Source organism: Sarcophilus harrisii, chromosome 4, assembly GCF_902635505.1.
Source record: "Sarcophilus harrisii chromosome 4, mSarHar1.11, whole genome shotgun sequence".
NCBI classification, from domain to species: domain Eukaryota; kingdom Metazoa; phylum Chordata; class Mammalia; order Dasyuromorphia; family Dasyuridae; genus Sarcophilus; species Sarcophilus harrisii.
In genome coordinates, this window is record NC_045429.1 from 134,616,340 (window position 1) to 134,636,754 (window position 20,415).

The 20,415-nt window shown below is 35.2% G+C and overlaps 1 protein-coding gene across 4 annotated transcripts in view; it reads right to left on the minus strand.

The window, feature by feature from the left end:
* Positions 1-20,415, minus strand: part of ARID1B (AT-rich interaction domain 1B) — a 526,614-nt gene that overhangs the window by 469,319 nt on the left and 36,880 nt on the right. Inside the window, exon 1 of one of the 4 annotated variants that reach the window (XM_031937579.1) lies at positions 15,358-15,546. The exons of the other annotated variants lie outside the window; for them this stretch is intronic. The gene's annotated coding sequence lies outside the window, so the exon portion shown is untranslated. Of the gene's footprint in view, positions 1-15,357; positions 15,547-20,415 lie in introns of those variants that run through there. 4 annotated transcript variants of the gene reach the window in all.

A 20,415-nucleotide genomic window follows, 5' to 3' on the forward strand; every position in this document is an offset into this window, starting at 1 on the left:
AAACTACTACTAACCACCAAAATTTCAATGGGAGGTGAAGCCAATGCTGCAAGCACAAAGGAATATTCTGTGTCTCAGGTTAAACTACAGTATTTTTCACAAAAAAAAAAAAAAAAAAAAAAAGCTTTATTTATGTTTTATATCCAACTCACAAAAGCACCTCTCCATTGCTTTCTGAGAAATACTAAATGTTAATTCTCACAATTATTAAAAACACTAGTTGAATATTGGAATTGAAAGAAATCAGAATTTAAGAATAACTCAAAGGATCATTACCTTTTTACATTAATTGATTTTAAACTATTACTTCTACAGTTAAAAAATAAAATAAAATAAAAAAATGAGTCTTGATTTCAAAGAAAAGTTGAGGGTTATTAAAGCAACTCTGCAATTCCCATAGGCAATTACACTACTGTATTCCTCTTGTTTTACTCTAACCCCAACACTGCCATTTGCAATATCTGCCCAAAACCTCTATCCACCTAAATTCACCACAAACAACAATCTGGACAATAAACATTCTTATTCATTTGTCTTTTTCCCCTAGGGACAATTAGGCCAAATTCGGAGTTGCTTAGAAGGCTCCACAGTTTTCCAAGGTTTGATACAAAGAGTGACTACATCATTCAAAATCCAGACCACCAGGTAGTACCCAGCCATCTACAGAGAATCCTTCTACAGATTGAGCTTTGCACTAAATGCCCTCAAAAAGAGTGGTGGTGAGCATCTTTGGTTAACACCTTAGCTACTCGTTTTATGTTTCTTCTGATATTCATGATCAATGGGCCAACTAAGACTACCTCTGTAGTATACATACGATTCAAGGAATTTTTAATAATTTTGATGTATGCATGAGTCTTTGAGGTGAGTTTTTCTTTACCAAAGCAAATGCTTTTTTATGATAAATAAATTTTAAAAATTATACATATACATATATAAAACTACACACACACACACACACACAGATGGGATTTATATTCTATCTTTTGATCAGCTGTGACATTAAAAATATCCTCACTTAATATACCCTAAATTAGAGGAAGTGATATAATGAATAAAAAAAAAATTGAACGGAATCAGGAAGTCCCAGTGCAAGTGACCAAGTACAAGTCATATTTTTTCCTAAGACCCAGCATACATACCTGCATAGATGGAAGAAATTTCCAAACTAATAAAAACTGAAAGCCAAAAGCACTCTACCTCCCTGCTCCATTCCCAAAAGCTAAATAGTAAGCCCTAAGGAATACAAATATAGACATCTCAAAAGTAATAATAAGAGCAAAAGGTACACAATATTGCGATGGATCTGTGATCTCAAAAGAAGTCTGATTTCAACCAAACCATGCTTATTCAAGTATCAAGCTTTAATAAGCTTAAAACTACAATAAGAGTTTGTGAATACCATGTTTATTTCTTGTCCATGACTTTCCATATACATCCTTCAGAAAGTATCCACTGGAAGATGCCAGACATCTTCCTCAAGGTCTGTTGCTATTTTTTGAGAGTTCTTAAGGGAAATTTGGACTGTTCTTTCCAGCACCCTATTTTTCCAATTTTTTATCTTCAATGATAAGTAACTCTTACATTCCTGAACATAGATCAATTCCAGGAAATATGCTGGAGATTACTTGAGCCTTCCATGTGTCGTCTGTTTGCTTATTGAGTCAACCATAACTGTAACACCTCAGAGATTTCAAAATTTGCAATCATATAGCATCACTGAGAGAATATTTACATCGAAAAAATAAATCAGATGAATTGGAGGAGGAGAAAATCATTTTCATCTAAGGATAAAAGTGAAAGCTGCATGCAGGAGAAGATACCTAAGTTTGGCATTAAAATAAATGAGGGATTTCAATAGAAAGAGTAGAGGAAATTAAATAATATAGTAGAGTTCATTATAGCCACAGGAAATGTAACCCACACTACACATGTAACATTTAACATTGACTTAAGAAATTTCTTGTATTGTTATACTCAAATTTGCTTCTGTTTATATACATAAAAATTTTTATAGCCAAAGATACATTTCCAGTTGTGTATTCCCCCTCACAGCAACTAGGATAGTGTCATGTATTACATCATGCATGGGTATTCAATAAATACTTTTAGAATTGAATAGTTCCAAAAGTTAACACTAGAAAACTCAGAACTTAATAATACCTCAATGAATCAATCTGTGTCAACTGACACAATGCAGTTTTTTTTTAATCGATATAAATAATAGGATTAAATGTTTTCATTCCAAGTAGAATTGTATAGGCTATAGTTATTAATTCCTTACAACAGTTTTAGGCAAACTTCTGAAAGAGAAAACAAAAATGTTCAAGACTCCAACAATGAGTACTCAGCTCACACCATTAGGTTCAGTAATACTCTGTTCGTTATGAATAAATTCAATTAAAGTCAAGAATGGAGGAGAATCACAATAGAATATTTACTTCCCCTTATTAAGAAATATGTTTTTCTTAGAATAAAATCACTAACCAAATTATAATTATTAGAAATATAGGAAAGAACACATTCAAAACATCAAGTTTATTTGATTTATACTAATAATACAATAGCATCTATTTGGTACAGTATTAATCAATATTTGTCCTCCTAATTGTAGGATCAAGAGTTTTATTTTGCTCAACCAACGAAAATTTGACTAATTTGAAAATTAGGCAAATGGGGATTTGAAAATAACCAGAATTCTACCAGATTAGATGGGGCAAACTGAACCTAAATTATTTGTTTCAGAGTCTCTCTAGCAAAACATGCAACATTTTACACCTTTTAAAAAATGAAGATTCATAAGGGAAACACAAAATTAAGGACAGGAGAGAAAATCGGGGGGGGGGGGAAGGGAGGGAAGAGAAAATAGGAATGAAACAGTGGATATCGGGGTTCCAAAAGGAAACAAAGCCAAAATGTTGGGTGACTAATTTTAAATAAATATAACATTTAAGATAAATTGTAGGGTTTTTTTTAATTTGCAGAAAATTACAATCAGAACTATTTTTAAACTTAAAACAACCTGCAGGACACAGAATCACAGCAACGACTACGCTATGAGAGCAAATTACTGGTACAACTCTCAAAAATCAGGGCATATTCCAGCTCTTGTCCAACTTAGTCCCTCACTTGTCCTTCCAACATGCTTCAGATTCCTTCATCTTTTGCAACATGTGGAAGAGCTTTTCTGTTTTTGTTGGGAAATAGTCACACTAAATCAAACAAATAAATAAATAAGGCAATACACGGCATCACAAAACTTAAAGGGGCCTTAAAGGAGTTTGTTTAGTCTAGGGTTTTTATTTTACAGATGTAGAAACTAAAGACCAGAAAAATAGTTAAATTACTTGCTCAATACCACAAAGCTAGCTAATGTTAAAGTTCCAACCTCATTCTTGGTTCAGTGTTCACTGCTCCAGAAAAGGGGAAGCTTGCATCAACCTAAAGAAACCCTGTTTGCAGAAGTGACAATTATAAGAATTAAGTATCAGAAAAAGTAGAAAATGTTGGCAATTAGAAAAATGAGCCTCTTTAAGTACCAACCTGAGAGAAAGCAAATGATATTTCACAGATGCTTCAGAAATAATAGTAGTGACTTAGATTCTGCTTTAAGGTCTATGAAAACCCGGACATAAAAGGGTATAGGTATGACTATCAATATTTTACATATGAGAAGGTTTAACTTTAAAGAGATTAAATGATTTGCCTCAGATTACAGTTAATTTATCCATGCTAATGTTTTATTTTTGTATTATTACTAATTTATACTTACAGACACTATGCTTAGATACAAGTGCAAAGAATGAAATAATGTCTAATCTCACAGAACATACTTTCTAACATAAGAGACAAGTACCCATTTAAGTAAGGATGTGCAGAATATACAGAACATTGTCCTGAGCCCCATGTGTTAATAGTTATTTTTAGTGATGTGAATAAAGAATATATTCATATAATTGGTTTAGTGAAGGGGTGGATGGGACAAAAGGCACAAGTTGCAAATAAGAAAATGACAAAAGTAATTTTAGTGAATAGAAGGTGGGATAAGAAGAGGGGGAAATAGAATAAAGATTAATGAGGACAAATGCAATAAAATATACCTTGGAAAAAAATAAACTTTCAAGATGGAAAACTAGTTATGGGCTAACAAGAGGATCTGAGGGTTGTAATGAGTCAGCAATGTAGTATTAAAGTTTCAGAAAACATATGGTACTCATTTTCACGAACAGAAGTCAACTATAAGGTGCTATGGAAGACAGATGAGATAGTTCTCAGAGGACTTCTAGACTTCATCTGGTACAACATGTTCTACCAAGATGTTGAGCTTTGGTCAGAAAGACAGAGTCCCTTCTAGCTCTAAAATACTAGAATTCTAGACAGAAGTTCATAAGACAAAAACTGTTTCCAAGTTTGAAGATTATTTCTTCTCAGCTATGAAAATCAATGCTTCTGTATATTGGCTTCATCTTGGAGAGAAGACTAAAGCCAAAATACACACATGTTTAACATATATTGGATTACTTGCTGTCTAGGGAAGGGGATGGGGGTGGGGGGAGGAAGGGAGAAAAAATTTGGAACACAAGATTTTGCAAGGGTGAGTGTTGAAAATTATTTATGCATATGTTTTGAAAATAAAAAGCTTTAATAATTTTTTTCTTTTTTTAAATTAAAAAAAAGAATTCTGGCATTGATGAAATTCTCCTAGCAAACTCTTGCTATTACTACCTTCAACCTCATTTGATAACATGTCAGTAAATGTGCTTCAGGTCCAAGAAAAGAAAGAGAAAGAGGAAAAGGAGAAGGAAGAGAAAATACATATATATATATATATATATATATATACATACACATATATATACACATATGGTGATGTTATTTCTCTTGGAGATTATATATATATATATATATATATATATATATATATATATATAAGAGAGAGAGAGAGAAAGAGAGAGATCGATCACTTTCAAATTCTCATAGTACTTTTCTCCCAGCAAAACCACCAAGGCTTTTTTATCTGCTATATTGCCTTTTGTAGTCATAATTATCCATTCCCTTGAAATAATTATCAGTAAACCTCTCTCCAGAGATAATCCTCCCAAAACTTTATATACATGAACTCCCTTCTGCACAGACACCTGGATATCCTGTCAATATCTCAATCTAGTTTAGACCTTCATCCCTTTTCACCTGCTTACTTTAATAGTCTCAGAGTTGGTTTCTCTACACAATCTTTCCCTTCTCCAAACTATCATCCACAAAGCTATCAAAATTACCTTTCTAAACCAAAAGTCTCCCAATACCATTCCTCTTCTCAAAAACCTTCAGCAGTAACTCCTTATTGCTTGTAAGATTAAAAAACAAGTAACCATAATCACAAATGGCTTTCAAGGCCCTCCACAAACTGGTTTCAATTTTCATTTCATTTTACATTACTTCCCTTCATGGTTCCAGTCAAGTTGGACTAGTAGCTGTTGCTGATATAAACCATTCCATTTCCTAGTTAGGTGTTCATAAAACCAATACAACAATCCCTTTCCCAAGCACACCCTTGTTCCCCTATCTCCTCTATTTAGAGCATCTGTCATCCTGCAAGCCTCAATCCAGGTGCAATCTCCTAAGTAAAACTCTCCCATGATTCCCCCAGGTGTTGTTCATACTATTAAAGCAGCAAGTCTGAAAGGTCCCCAGAAGCTAAGGAGTCCAACCCAGACCTAGTGTTAGTAAACTCCATCTCTATCTTCTCAAGCTGTCTTGTTTTTATTTATCAGTTCTTGACCAAGGATTTATAAACTATATATGTCTGTATGTGTGTAGATATACACACACACGTATGTTTATGCACATGTCTATGTGTATATATACACACATGTATAAATATATAAAATTGCATTACAAAATAATAATTTCCCTTTGTATTCTCACATATTTAATTTTATGTATTTTAAAATATCATTCTGATAAGGGGTCCAAAAGTTTCACCAGGATGTCAAAAGGGATCAAAAGGGGATCATCACACCAAAGAGATTATGAAAAATCTTGATTTATGGCCATATTATCCAAATGTACAGGTTTACAGAGCACTCTGCCTATGTCCCATACTTATATCTTTTTATATCTTTGGGACATAGAGTCCTAGCAGGTTATTCCACACTAGAAAGTTTTAAAGTGGACTGAGTTGATGTCTCTGTCAGACACTAATAAATTTCTTGGCCAGAGCAACCTATGAAACAAACAAACAAACAAAAATAAGGCTTTATACTTGATATATTTATACTTGATATACTTTTTTCCATTTCTGCAGTGATGGCAGTAGAGGAAACTATGAATCAGTTTTTAGACCATTTATAAACGTTAACTTAACCATCATTACTCTAAATGGTACATCCTTGACCAATCACAAAAAGATGAACAGATGACAGAGTCAAGTAAGAGGACCACAGATTCAAAACCTGAAGGGAACCTGAGGCCATGTAGTCTCAACTGTTCGTTTTATATCTGTCTGTGGAAATGAGGTTCAAAGATTATTGAAGTGACCTGCTCAAAGTCACACAAGGAATATCAGCAGCCAAGGTAGGATTTGAAATCAGGCCCTCTGACTACAAAGTCACTTCTCTTTGCACTCACTCCTTTGTTTCTCAACAATGACATTCTTGTTCTAAGTGAAACTAGAAGTTACAAGGAAATTGTGGCTAAATAGAAAAATGGCTCATAGGATCTTCTCAGAGAAACGAGACAAATAAAGAAGCTGGCTGAGTTGGTTTTATGTTTCCACAAGCAATGAAAAACATTTCATGGGATACTTGGTCACCTCAATTTGCAGTGCTTAAGATGAGTGAATATTTGTATTTTAAAAAAATAACTAAAAACAAACTGAATATAATCATAAAATAAACACCAATATTTGTTGCTGAAGATGAGAAAACAGAGAAATCTATTGAGAATTTAGGCGTAGACAGTGGCTCAGTGGCAGAGTACCAGGCCTGAGATCTTCCTTATTTCAAATCTGGCCTCAGACGCTATCCTATCACTTAACCCTTTTTGCCCGTTTCCTCATCCATAAAATGAGCTAGAGAAGGAAATGGCAAATATCCCACTACCTTTGTCAAATGGGATAAAGCTTTGAACTGAACAACAATTAAGAATTTAATAAGATTTTCCAATCTAAAGTAAAAAGTAATTATACCTCAAAGAATATATTCCAGCTCCCAAGTTTGGTCATTTTCACTGACTGTCCCCCATACATGGAATGTTTTACCTGCTCATCTCCACCTCCTGGCTTCCTTCAAGTCTCAGCTAAAAGTCCCACCTTCTACAAGAAGCCTTTCCTGTCCCTCTTAATGCCAGTGTCACCTTCCTCCAAATGATCACTTCCAATTTTTCTTGTATATAGATTGTTTTTACATTGTTCTTTACATGTTGTCTCCCTCATTCAATTGTGAGTTCCTTGAGAACAAAAAATGTCTTTTGGGAAGAGAGAGGAGAAGGCAAAGTATCCCCAGCACTTAGCACAGTGCCTACTATAGAGAAGACAAAAGGTTACTGACTAACTAAAAGTATACAGAGAAAAAGGCAAAAAATGTTGAAAAATATACTTCAAGTTAAGAAAGGAAATAAGTCAGAGACCTCTATAATGCAAAGAAATCTCCCCTATATCTTCTGAATATTTTCTATAGGAAGAGAGTGAAAAACACAGAATATGGCTAGCATCAATAACAGAAACCCCCCCAAAAAAAATCCACACACATACATACACATAATATATACATATACACACATATGTACTACACACACACACACATATACACACATATCAAACTGGCTGAATCTTAAACAAAAGGCAACTGTTTGGCAATGCAGAAGTCATTACCAAATCAGCTTTTCCTGTACTGTCAGACCATTGACTTTGGGAGTAAAGATTGATACCATATTGAAAGAAAAAAATCCCTTCTTGTCTCTGTACCCGATTTTCTCATCTATAAAACGAGGGAGTTACAGACTAGATGGCCACTAAGGTCCCTTCCAGTTCCAAATCAATGATGTTATGGATCCTAAAAATAAAAATGACAAGAAAACTGGATTACAGTAAAAACACCTCCAAAATTACGGGGTTAACTATTGATACCCCCAAAAGATGGGAAATAGAAAAAGCAGACAATACAATTTACCAGGTTTTGTGAAAATTTAATCAATGTACAACAATCACTACAAGAAGGTTAAAAGAACCTACAAACTGCTTGTGCTAGCAAATACTTTATCATTTTGCCATGGAGAGATATGGCAGCATCAGTATAGAATATAAGCTCATTTGTAAAATCTTACAGAAAAAGAAGCTAGAAGATAACAATCACTCTCACTCACAAAATAGCAAAGAAGGGGTAGATGGAAAAATGACTATAGAATGCTTGGCAGAAGACCTAATTTATTAAGATCTCAAGCACATTTAGGGATAAGAAGAGAAGAAAAAACAGGAAAAGAAAAATCTGTCAAAATTTGAAACATATTATTTGCCCATAGCTTAATCTCTTCTTCTGACATTTATCAGTTATGGACCCATTGAGAAGTCTCCCAAGCTAAGATTCAAGGAAGTACTGCATCAGACACTGACTAAAGTATTCAAATAAACTCATGTTGTTGCATCCTCTCAATTAAATTCACCAAGTGTTTTTATTTTGTTGGTTTTTTCATAAAACCAACTCCCAGTTTTATTTATTAGTTCAGTAGTTTTCTTAGTTTCAATTTTATTAATCTCTTCCTCGAGTTTCAGAATTTCTAATTTGGCATTTAATTGGGGGGTTTTTAATTTGTTCTTTTTCTAGCTTTGTTAGCTGCATGCCCAATTCATTAATTTCCTCTTTCTCTTTTATTCATTTAGCTATTCAGAGATAGAAAATTTCCTCTTTAAGAACTGCCTTAGCTGCATCCCACAAGTTTTGGTATGTTGTCTCATTATTGCCATTCCCTTAGATGAAATTATGGATTGCTTCTGTGCTTTTTTTTTGTTTGACCCACTCATTTTTTAGAATGAGATTTTTTAAATTTCCATATATAACTGGTGGACTATTATCCACCCAATAACAATAAAAGGATGAATCCTCACGGGTAAAACTAGCAAAAGAGAACAAAGTGGAGATGAGTTGTAATTTGCATCAGTCGACAAATCAAATAAGATCTAAAACTTTACAAGGATCCATAACAAGAGGAAGTTAGAGTTGATTCCACAGAGATCATCTGACACAACAACAGTTGACAGATGAGGATACTGAAGTTCAGATAAGCACAGTCTATAAGGATTGGAGACTGAATTTGAAACTAGATTTTTGAGTAAGAAGCTGGGGCAGTTATTCCCACCCCCCTTTCCAACCACACTTCTTGCTGGTCGGTCTCTTTACAAGTCTGTCACCATTTCAGTCAAGACAGTTCTTTCTAAAGTACAAGTCTGACTATGGGACTCCTCCATCTGCTCCCTAACATCTCTAGGATGCATAAAAAGTACTCTATATTTGTCTTTCAAAGCCCTTCATCTTCTGACCTTTTCTTACTTTTCCAGTCTTAAATCTTCCTTCCCCATGATACTCTGTGATCCAATAATATTGCTTCCTTTTGGTTCCTCACTCCATCCCTCTCCTAGGGTTCTATTCAGCCTCAGTTAAAACCTTCCCTTCTTGCAGGCAGCCCTTCCTATTAGTTCCTCCTTGATATCAGTGCCTTCCCTTTAAGATTTTCTCCAATTTCTACTGTGTATTTCTTGGACTTGGCAGTGTCTGGCACACAGTAGGCACTCACCAAATTCTGATTAGTCCAAATTTTTTTGGTCACTTCCTGTTCTAACATTCTGTAGCTCCTGGTCAACATACTCCCCCCATTCATCCTTTTACTAGACCCAATAGGATACCAAGCAACAAAATGCACAAAATAGGGAAAATCCAAGAGGCAAGATTATTGAGCACAAAAATAATATCATGAATCAACTGAGTAAAATTAGCAACCCAAAGAAAAGAAAACCAAGTGAAATAACATTCTTTTCCCTACCAGGCTACCCTCCTCCATGCATTATATTCCTTTTCCAAATATGTTATTCCAAAGAAATAGCACACAAAATGTGGAGCCCTTAGAAATATTATAGAAATCTATTTCCTGCTCAATTAAAGTTATTCCTCCAAACACGGATACTTTCAATGAATATTGCAGGTCAATTCCATTATCTCTAATGTCCTTTAAGTTATATTATGGTAATAGCTAAAGTATCCGGTGCTCAGTATTAAGTAGGTTTAGTTAGTAAAATAACGAAAAAGTGAATAACATGCCCTAATATGAAAATGGCTTTACACTCACAGCAACTAGGTCAGAAGCCTCTGTCTCCCTCCATATCTATATGTGTGTGTATACACACACACATATATACATACACACCTTACCTGCAGATTTTTTTTCTACCTACCCAAATAATAGTTCTACTAACAACGACCAAAAAAAAAAAAAGTATGCTGGTCATATATCCTTAGCATTTACAGCAAATTATTAATCAAGTCCCACCTGAAACAATTTGTTAAATTGATTTTAATCACTGGGCCTCTCATGTGAAGCTTTGTATAATCAGCATTTCATTTACAAAATTAATTGCCTGATTGATTCTCGGGAGGCAGTGGCTGTCATGGCATTGCTGTCATAACTTTTGAGTAGGGGTGTCACAACATGAAATTCTGACAGTATGAAAAGCACTGCTATTTTAAAAATGGGGGTAGAGAAGGCAAGAAGGGGAGGAAGAAGGCTACTGGGTTGGGGTGAGGAGAACTGAAGAAATTGTTTTAAAAAATACTTCCTCGGCCTCCCTGTGCTAGTTAGACTGGTTTCAACACTTTTTTGCTGAATTAATTTACTAAAAAATTTGGGGCATGAAAGGTTCTTACTGACCCAACATAATAACCAGAATGAATACATCTACCACCAGACCTAAATTTTAATATATGCTACAAAATACAGATCAGATAATACACAGCAATAGATTAGAGTGACAGAGGAATTTGTCTACTTCTAATCGTTTCAATTTCTCGTCCTCTTCCCTTAAATTTTTTTTTCTCCAATAAAAATTAAGAGGCAAGATCTGAAATCTCCAACTTTACTTGGTCTATTCATTTTTAACATGTCCAGACAAAAACACAAGTATACTTTTTGATTTGCATATTATTAGTTTCATTGTCCAAAGTACTGTAGTCAACTAAAACAGAATTTTATTTAAAAGGTGTTTTGTCAACTTGAAATTATGTAAGAAAGGAACTGTCCCAAGAATTTATTAAAAGCAAGAAAAGAAGAATAGGTACAAAAGTATTCAGAGCAGCACTATTTGTAATAACATTAAGCTAGAAAGAAAGTATATGCCCAACCACTGAGAAATAGAAAAACAGGGATACAAAGGTTTGTTTAGTTGTTTAGTCATTTTTCAGTCATGTCCAACTCTTTGTGACCCCATTTAAGAGTTTTCTTGGCAAAGATACTGCAGTGGTCTGCCATCTCTTTCTCCAGATTATTTTACAGATAAGGAAAACTAGGCAAACAGGGTTAAGTGACTTGCCCAGGGTCACACATCTAATTAAGTGTCTGAACCCCTATATTTGAGTTCAGGAAAAGAAGTCTTTTTGAATTCTGGTCCAACATTCTATCCACCGAGCACTTAGCTGACAAATAAAAAAAAAAATTTTTTTTCAGTGGATTACAACATAGTACTTTCAGTTTGTTGTTGTTGTTGTTGTTTACATGTTTGCTTTTTTTCCCTCTCATTTTTTCTCTTGTACAGCAAAAATGTGTTAATATATTTAGAAGAAGTTGAACATATTGGATTATTTGCTCTCTAAGGAGGGAGTAGGGAAGGGAGAAAAATATGGAACACAAAGTTTTCCAAGAGTGAATGCTGAAAACTACCTTTGCATTGTATTTGGAAAATTAACAACTTATTTTAAAAATTCAGAGAAACATAGAAAGACTTGTGTAAAGTGATTCGGAGTAGGGGGAAAAAAAGAAAATCAAAACAATGCACAAGGACAACATGAATTAATGCAAAAATAAATACCAAACTATGATCAAATATTAGTGCCTTACAATGTGTTATCAAAACAAAAACAAAAATAAAATCTATTTTCTGGTAAATACCTGAGGAGGAAAGAAGAGCTTAGAAATATCTTCTATGTCAAAACAAAATATGTCAGTAATTTTTAAAAAGATAATAAGTAGTTTCCAGGACAAGATAAGAAATAGTCCCAACATACATCAGAAAAATATGTTCTGGGTGTTATATTTTAAGGACACTGATAATTTATAACATATTCTGAACCATATCATGAGATCATACCACATCAGAATCAGCTGAAAAAGTAGGGATGGTTAGCCTGGAAAAGAGAAGATTTAAGAAGGAGCATGACAGATCCTGAAGTCTTAGAAGTGCTGTCATGTGGAAAAGGCATTATTTGGGTAGAAGTTAAAACTAATTCTCTTCAAGTCTGATGCAGGGAAAAACTTCTACCATCGTCATTAGCATTTATATAGCACTTAAAGGTTCAAAGAACACTCCATACACGTCATCTCATTTGATCCCACACAACAACCTAGCGGGGGTATGTGCTAATTAGTATCTCCATTTTACAGATGATGTGACTTGGCCAGATTTGCACAGCTAGGTGTCTGAGGTAGAATTTGCACTCTGGTCTTAGACTTTCAAGTTTAAAATTCTTACTCCCTTATCTAGCTACCTGATAATAAAAATATCAAAAAGTAGGATTAAGCAGCAGTCGCTGGAGGAGGTCATGACAACTCTCCCTGAAACTTTTCAACCAACAAACAGCTGGATGACAACTTATCTGGACCATCAGATAACAGTCCTAGGACTGGAGTGAGGAAGAACTGAATAAGTCATTTAAACTGTTTGCCTCACATTTGTAAAATAAAATAAAATAAAATAAAAATTTTTAAAAATGGGGATAATAATACCACCTACCTGGAAGGATTGTTGTGAAGCTCAAATAAGGTAATAATTGGAAAGTACTTGTGTCTGGCACAGAGTAATAAGCACTATATACAAGTTAGCTCCTATTATTGAGTAGGTTGTAGGGGGAACTCTTGTTCAAGTGCAATTTGGACTGGATAGCCTCCAAACTCCTTCCAACACAGACATCCTAGGATTCTGGATCTTTTTGAGAGGTCAGTGCTAGCATGGCCATTTTTATAAATAAGGAAAATGAGGCAAACAGTTCAGTGATTTGATCAGAGACACATAGCTAAATTGAGAGATCCATAATGCCCTACTCCGGTATTTATTTCTGTATTCATATCACAACTCTCATTATAATGTAAACTTTATAATGTAATTTAATGTAAATTTATAATGTAAACTTTTTTTTTTTTTTTAAGTAGGGCCATTACAAATGTTTATTGATGAACTGATAGATCATGGCAGAAATTCAATTTAAACCTATAAAATTTAAATGTATACAGATTTACAGCAGTCTGTAACCTTAAAAAGGAACATGATACTTGGATTTGCCATCATCAATATAATGTAAACTTCTTAAATCAAAAGATTATCATCTAGAAATCTCACATCTCCTCAAAGAAAAAGCCAAATGGATGATGAATGCTTATGGATAATCCACAAAGTTCATCCACTTATATAGCTTACTCTTTGAAAATCACAATAAATGGCCAACAAATGGATCCAGAATTGAACAGGGGTTCAGAATGGGTAGGATTCCCTTTGGGGAGTTCATCATTCTATAAATGATCTCCAAGCTTCTCCTTAAGACAAAGGGTCACACTTTCCACCTTAATATTACAAGTCCCCCAAAGGATTAAAGTTGCTAATCACCCGAAGAGCAATGGAAAGTCACATGATAGGAATGAGTAAGGCTGAAACTCCTAGCCAATGTGGGGCACCTCACATGATCCACTTGACATCTATGCAAAGAGAGGGGGTCCAAAGGAAAGTTCCCAGCCGGCTGACAGGTCCCCTTGGGGAAAATCTGTGAGAGGCTGTTGAGCAGAACTGCACAGTATGAAAAGCACACTTGGGTTGTAATTGGTACCATCGGTAAAATTATCCTTATCAAATGGGATCAATGATCCATAGAAATAAGCAGCCCTGTACTGGACTTCGACTCAGGAAGACACAAGTTCAAATAACCCCCTCAGACATTTCCTACCTATATGACTCTGGGCAAGTCACCTACCTCCCCAAGAGTGTGTTTTGTTTTGTTTTTTTTTGCTGAGGCAATCAGGGTTAAGTGACTTGCCCAGGGTCACCCAGCTAGGAAGTAGGAAATGTCTGAGGCCAGATTTGAACTCAGATCCTCCTGCCATCAAGGCTGGTGCTCTATCCACTGGGCCATCTAGCCGCTCCTCCAAGAGTGTTAAGAAAGATAAAATAGTATTTGTTTACACTTTATAAACCACAGAGCTATATAAATGTTACCTAGCTATTTAGTACCACATTTGACACACAGAAGCATTATTATTTAATATTTAAATAATGTTTTGTCTCCCACATAAAAGAATATAGGTACAAAAATAAGATATAAAAAATGATGACTTTTAAATGACCATGCCTTAAAAAAATTCACCACCAAAGTATCCATATTTTAAAGGAGTTACATTAGCATTTAACAAGTGAAAAAGGAATTTTTAAAAAATTTAACCTGAATTTGCTTTCTAAAGTAAAGTCCTAAAAACCTCAGAAAAAGGGCTTTCCCCCCCCCCCCTTATGTTTTCAAAGAAACATTCAAACAGCAGGCCCTAGCTCGCATCCTACACATTTGGAATTTCACAAAAGCAGGGATCAGTCTTAGAAAAAGTTGCTCTTTTGAAAGAGCAGTATTAGAACAATTAGCATTAGTATAGAAGGTGACTACATTAAAGCAGGCCCCATTCAATGCAATCCAGTTCCAAAGAGAGCCTCCTTTAAATGGGTCACTCTGAATTTAAAAGAGGCATCCTCAGGAGATCAACTTCCATTACCAACCTTTCAAGAAAGAGAATTCAGAAGCCTCCAAGCCCGGAGTTCCTCGGAAAGAAAGTTCACCTTACAAACTTGCCCTATTATATCTACAATGACCGAGAGGTGTTTGTAACTATCAGCTTTGCCAAGGGAACCAGTGGTCTTATTTCAGTTCTTTTTCTGCGCAAATGTGTTGAATCCCACGCTGGCAGTCCAAGATAAAAAACTAAGGATTAAGTGAGCATGAAGACAGATTCCTTCCGAGGAGATGCAGGCGCAAAGGTAGTACCTTTCTAAGTGGAGCTTATCCTTAACCTCTCTCTGCCTCACTTTGCTCACTGACAAAATGAGGTTAATGAGCCCTGACTTCTACTTACCTCATAGGGAATTCTCCACGAATTGATGAGATTTCCATAAAGTGCTTGGAGTTCCTCAGAGAAAGGCACTATATATAAACAATGCTTTCCTGTTATTATGGTTCTATCTCAGCTACCCTTGCAGCTAGCAACTAGTCTATGGCTATAGATCAGTTCTAAGTGTATATTAATTTAGCACCTTTTTTCAATATAAAATTGCATTTTTTTTTTTGAGGCAATCAGAGTTAAGTGATTTGCTCAGGGTCACACAGCTGCAGTTTGATCCCAAGTGGATATCAACTTAGAACTTAAAAAAAAATAGTGCTTTGGGGAAGGAGTGGGACAATCAGGGTTAAGTGACTTGCTCAAAGTCACAAAACTGATTAAGTACGTGGGACAGGATTTGAATTCAGGTCCTCCTGCCTCTGGGGCTGGTATTCTATTGGCTTTATCTAGCTGCTCCAAAATAGCTCTTTAAGGGGTGAAAGGGTTAAATGTAATTTTTTTAAATGAATGCAAGAACTCAAAAACAAAACTACTTCTTAATATATCCACTTATTTACTTGATTAATTCCTAAGACAGAATTAGTAAAAGATCTGAGTATAGAGAAGAAATACTTTGCAACTTAAGACTGGCTTGAAAGAATTTTTGCTGAGGTCCCTATGGTCATGTTTATGTACAACCCTGGCAAATTACAGAATTATGGAAGCAAGAAAGCAATGATATCAAGAATGCTGGGTCTGAAATCAAGTTCGATGCTCGTTCTACTAACTTTTCACTTGAGCCATTGCTTTCACTTCCATTTCTATAGCTATTCTATTCCCCAGCTATTTTAAGAGCCTTGCATCATTCTCTAGGTTCTGAAAAAAGAGGCAGATAAGAACTGCCAAGGATATTTCTTTACTGCTAAAGCTGAGATTCTATAGAGCTCTACCATGAAGATCCTTCAACCTCCTGCTCTGTTGCTTTACTGACACCTTAGAGAGTCTCAGACTAATAACCACCTATACCTGGTTACAAGACTCTCCTGCCGGACTTGAAGCTGGGAAGATCTTGTTGGAATATAGGATCAGACACTAGCTATAAAGCCATTTGTACCTGTTTCCTCCTTTGGAAAGAGAGGATAATAGCAATAACTTGTAGTTGGGAAGATCAAATGAGATTGTGCATTTCAGACAGGCATTGGGTAGCTTAAATACTATTAGCTAAGATAAAATATATAAACATATGTTAGGGTAGTTTAGCAGACAGAGCGCCAAGCTAGGAGTCAAGAAGACCGAGTTCAAATCTAGCCTCTGACACAACTTACTTAGTTGTGTGCCTCTGTTTCCTCATCTGTGAAATGAGTTGGAGAAGAAAATAGCAAGCCATTCCAATATCTTTCCAAGAAACCCCAAATGGGGTCATAAAGAGTCAGACATCACTGAACAACAACGAAATAAATAAAAGTAAACCTAAATATTTATGATATACAATAAATACAAACTGGGAGGAGAAAGGGAAATATCAGGAAAGGTCTCACTAAGAAGTTGCAGTTTCAGCAGGGCTTTGAAGAAACAAGGGATTCTAATAAGTAAAGGTAAGAAGGGAGTATCTGATTTATATTGTTTTATATATGCAATTGTCATTATTAAGACTGTCTTTTCCAAAGTACTTAACCAACAGCAACAATTGACCTGAAGACCACATAGCTTCCTGCAACTCGGCTGCTGCAGATTTGCAAATACTATCTTCGATCTTTTTTTTAGAATAGGAAAGGGAAAAGGATGAATAAATCTTTTGAAAAGTGAGCCTGGTCATATTTTCAAAATGCTTTCGAGAACAGTAGTGCAGAACAGGCACTCACTGAAAGCTACAGCTACTCTAGTAATTCTTTATAATGCAACTGATTCCCTGGTATCACTTTACAATTCTGATTAGGTCTCACTAAAAACCTGTTTATTAAATTGCTTTCTTTAGGCATGCATAGCTGCTAATTTGTTTCCAACTAAATCATGTATCCTATGAAAAGATTACACAGCAACGGAGAAGGAATACTCCTGGGATTGTGTTTCATCTAGATTTTAAAATTAAAAGGACTAAAATTTGACAGTTGTAAATCTCCCTTTTAAAGAAGAAAGGCGGCTTTGTTTACACACACATTTCTGGATCAGTAAAATTTCAAGAGCCCATTACCAAGTCAGGAACATAAGAGATGCATCTGAGGGAAATAAACACAGAAAAACAAAAAAATGTGGTTATCATGTGCTGACTGTATGAATCAGAGGGTCAGTCATGCCTTACTGCTGATGCCCAACAGCCCACAGAGCAAAAAGGGTTTTATTTAGCCTTTCAAATATGCTAGGTTTCTCAGGCTATAAAATAAGAAACACAAAGGAGACTGCAAACCTCAAAGCTTGTACATGGTTATTGCTTGATGGTGTCCTGTGTTAATTTTTTAAACTAACACCAAATTAGTCATTTTTTAAAAAGAGGAACAGTAAAGCTTTAAAAAAAAAAAAAACAACTCTTTTTTTTTAAAAAGCAAGTACATGGTTATTGCTTGATGGTGTCCTGTGTTAATTTTTTAAACTAACACCAAATTAGTCATTTTTTAAAAAAAGGAACAGTAAAGCTTTAAAAAAAAAACAAAACAAAACTTTTTTTTTTAAAAAAAGCAAGTACATTTTGATGATTTGGAGTCCTGCAACTTTTGTATTCACATAGCTAAAACTAGTAATACCTGAACAAATTTCTCTAGAGCCCATGGGAGTAAGAATGGGATAAGATGCTTTTGAAAAAGTTATGTCTTTTATCATCTAATGTTCTGTACCCTCACCATTGGCATATTAATTTCCCAAAGCATGTTTACAAATCCTTTTAAGGAGAAATGGATGACTTAATATCTTACATAATATGTCACATATATCACACACCTATCTATATATCTGAAATCCTCCCCAAATACTTAAAAGTAGTTTTACCCTGGTCACTTATTAACCTTTGGCACCTTCAGTTTCCTCATTTGTAAAACAGGTATTTTAAGAACACCTACTCCTGGAATGATTGTTAGGATAACATGAGATAATATATGTAAAGCACTTTTGCAAACTTTAAAGCCTTATGTAAATACTAGCTGTTATTAAGTGTAATTAAAAGACTTACCCACCACCACCAAAAACATACATTTTTTAAAATATTGCTCAAAACCCACAACTGAAGAAATCAATAGTTTACAGCAGTAGTGTCAAAGTCAAATAGAAACACATTCCTGTGGGCCCCATATTGACAAAGAAAACCACAAATTTAACATTATCTGTTTTACTTTTATTTTGTTAAATATTTCCAATTTAATCTGGTTTAGACCACACTCAGTAGTGTGGTTGGCCACATGTTTGACACCTCTGGTTTACAGAGCTATGAAATAAACCCTTACTAATATGTAATGCCACTCTGTGACCATTAAAACAATTTTTATTTTGGCCCTAAACATAGTCTAGGAGATGGTTAACTACAAAAGTATAGTGACACTTAAAAGTGTAATCATTACAACCAAAAATCCTGCAAGCACACCTGCCTGTGAGAGCAAGATGTCTGATTTCAAGAACTCTGCAAGGCTGTGAAAAAAAAAAGAATTTTACAAGTATTGGTTTTAGCAATTGGGCTGTTCCAACTCATGTCCAATTTAAGAAAGATGTTATGCACCAGTCTAAAATCCCTACGTACAAAGAATTGGTTATTGTTCCTAGACAATTTTTTCTTCCTCAAAAAGCACTTTTTAAAAAATGTGTACTTATAGCCTCCCAGTTATTTTCATAATTTAATACCTGTAAGAGGGATGAGATCTTTGAAGTGTTTAAAAATGCAGGTGTTCGTCATATTTTGTTTCACACCACATTCAAAACTGTCCTACAAGTTAATTATCAGATCCTGTTGATAGAGAACCTAAGGGATGTAAAAGGGCCCAGCAAATAGTCAACTCAACCCTCAGTTGCCAGAATGCCTCAAAGCACCAAACAAATCTTCTTGCAGGCAAAAAGGATGACAAGATCAGAGCTGGAAAAGCCATTCATCTGACTTCTCATTATACCAGCGAGGAAACTGAGGACCACAGCTATTACAATACTTGCCCAAGGTCAGTCAGTCAATAATCATTTATAAGCCTTTGCTTAATAAATGTACTAGGCCTTGTGCTTAGCAGGAAATACAAAGAGCAATGGACACACACTGAATTTGACTTCAAATCCATCTTTCCACGCTCCTGGATGCCTTCTAACTTTGGAACCTTACTCATCCAGGTTTTCCTCTGAAATTCACAATAATGATAGAACACATTTGTATAGAGTTTGATCATGTAATCCAAAGTGAGAAATAAATAAATGGTCATTGACTAGTGAGTAAACTGGCCCTTTCCATCCAAATCACTTAGTAATAATTTCAGCTACTAGGAGTATTCAGGAAAAGAAAATACTTGAAAATTTTTGTTACCAGAACCCTAGGACTTGATGAGATACCCTATAAAAATATCTGGAAATACTATCTAAACAGCCGATGTGATTGATAGGAGGAGAATGAACAACTCCTTCCCCTTTTTATATGGGGCCTAAAAGTCACTTGTTGACTAAATACTACTGCTAGGCCACACCAAGAAACCAAACCAGTTTCAATCACTCCTACCTCCTCCCAGCCTAATCCCACAGAATGGGATGGAATTCCAGATAGTGCACCAAGGCCCTAAAATCTGTTTTACAACTGAAAGCAGGGACCCAGTGAACCCCCAAGGGTGAAATCTTCAAAAAGAGTAGTTCAGTTCGCCAATCTTCCCTCACCCCCTTCCCTTCCAGGCAAAACAGACCATTAAAAAGCTGATATCTTTCCCCAAAAAAAACCAAACTCTGCACCTCCCCCGGCAAGCCCAGCACAGCTGACTTCCATAAATTGTAGCCCTTTTTATTTGGGGGTGGGGGCCAGCTTTGTAAGACTACACAATCAGGCCCAGGGCAGAGGACCTAAGTTCCTCTCACCCCTCCAAAACTACAGATGTGACTTTATATAAATCTTTTAAATTCTAAAACTCTCAAGTATTCTCAGGGTTTCAA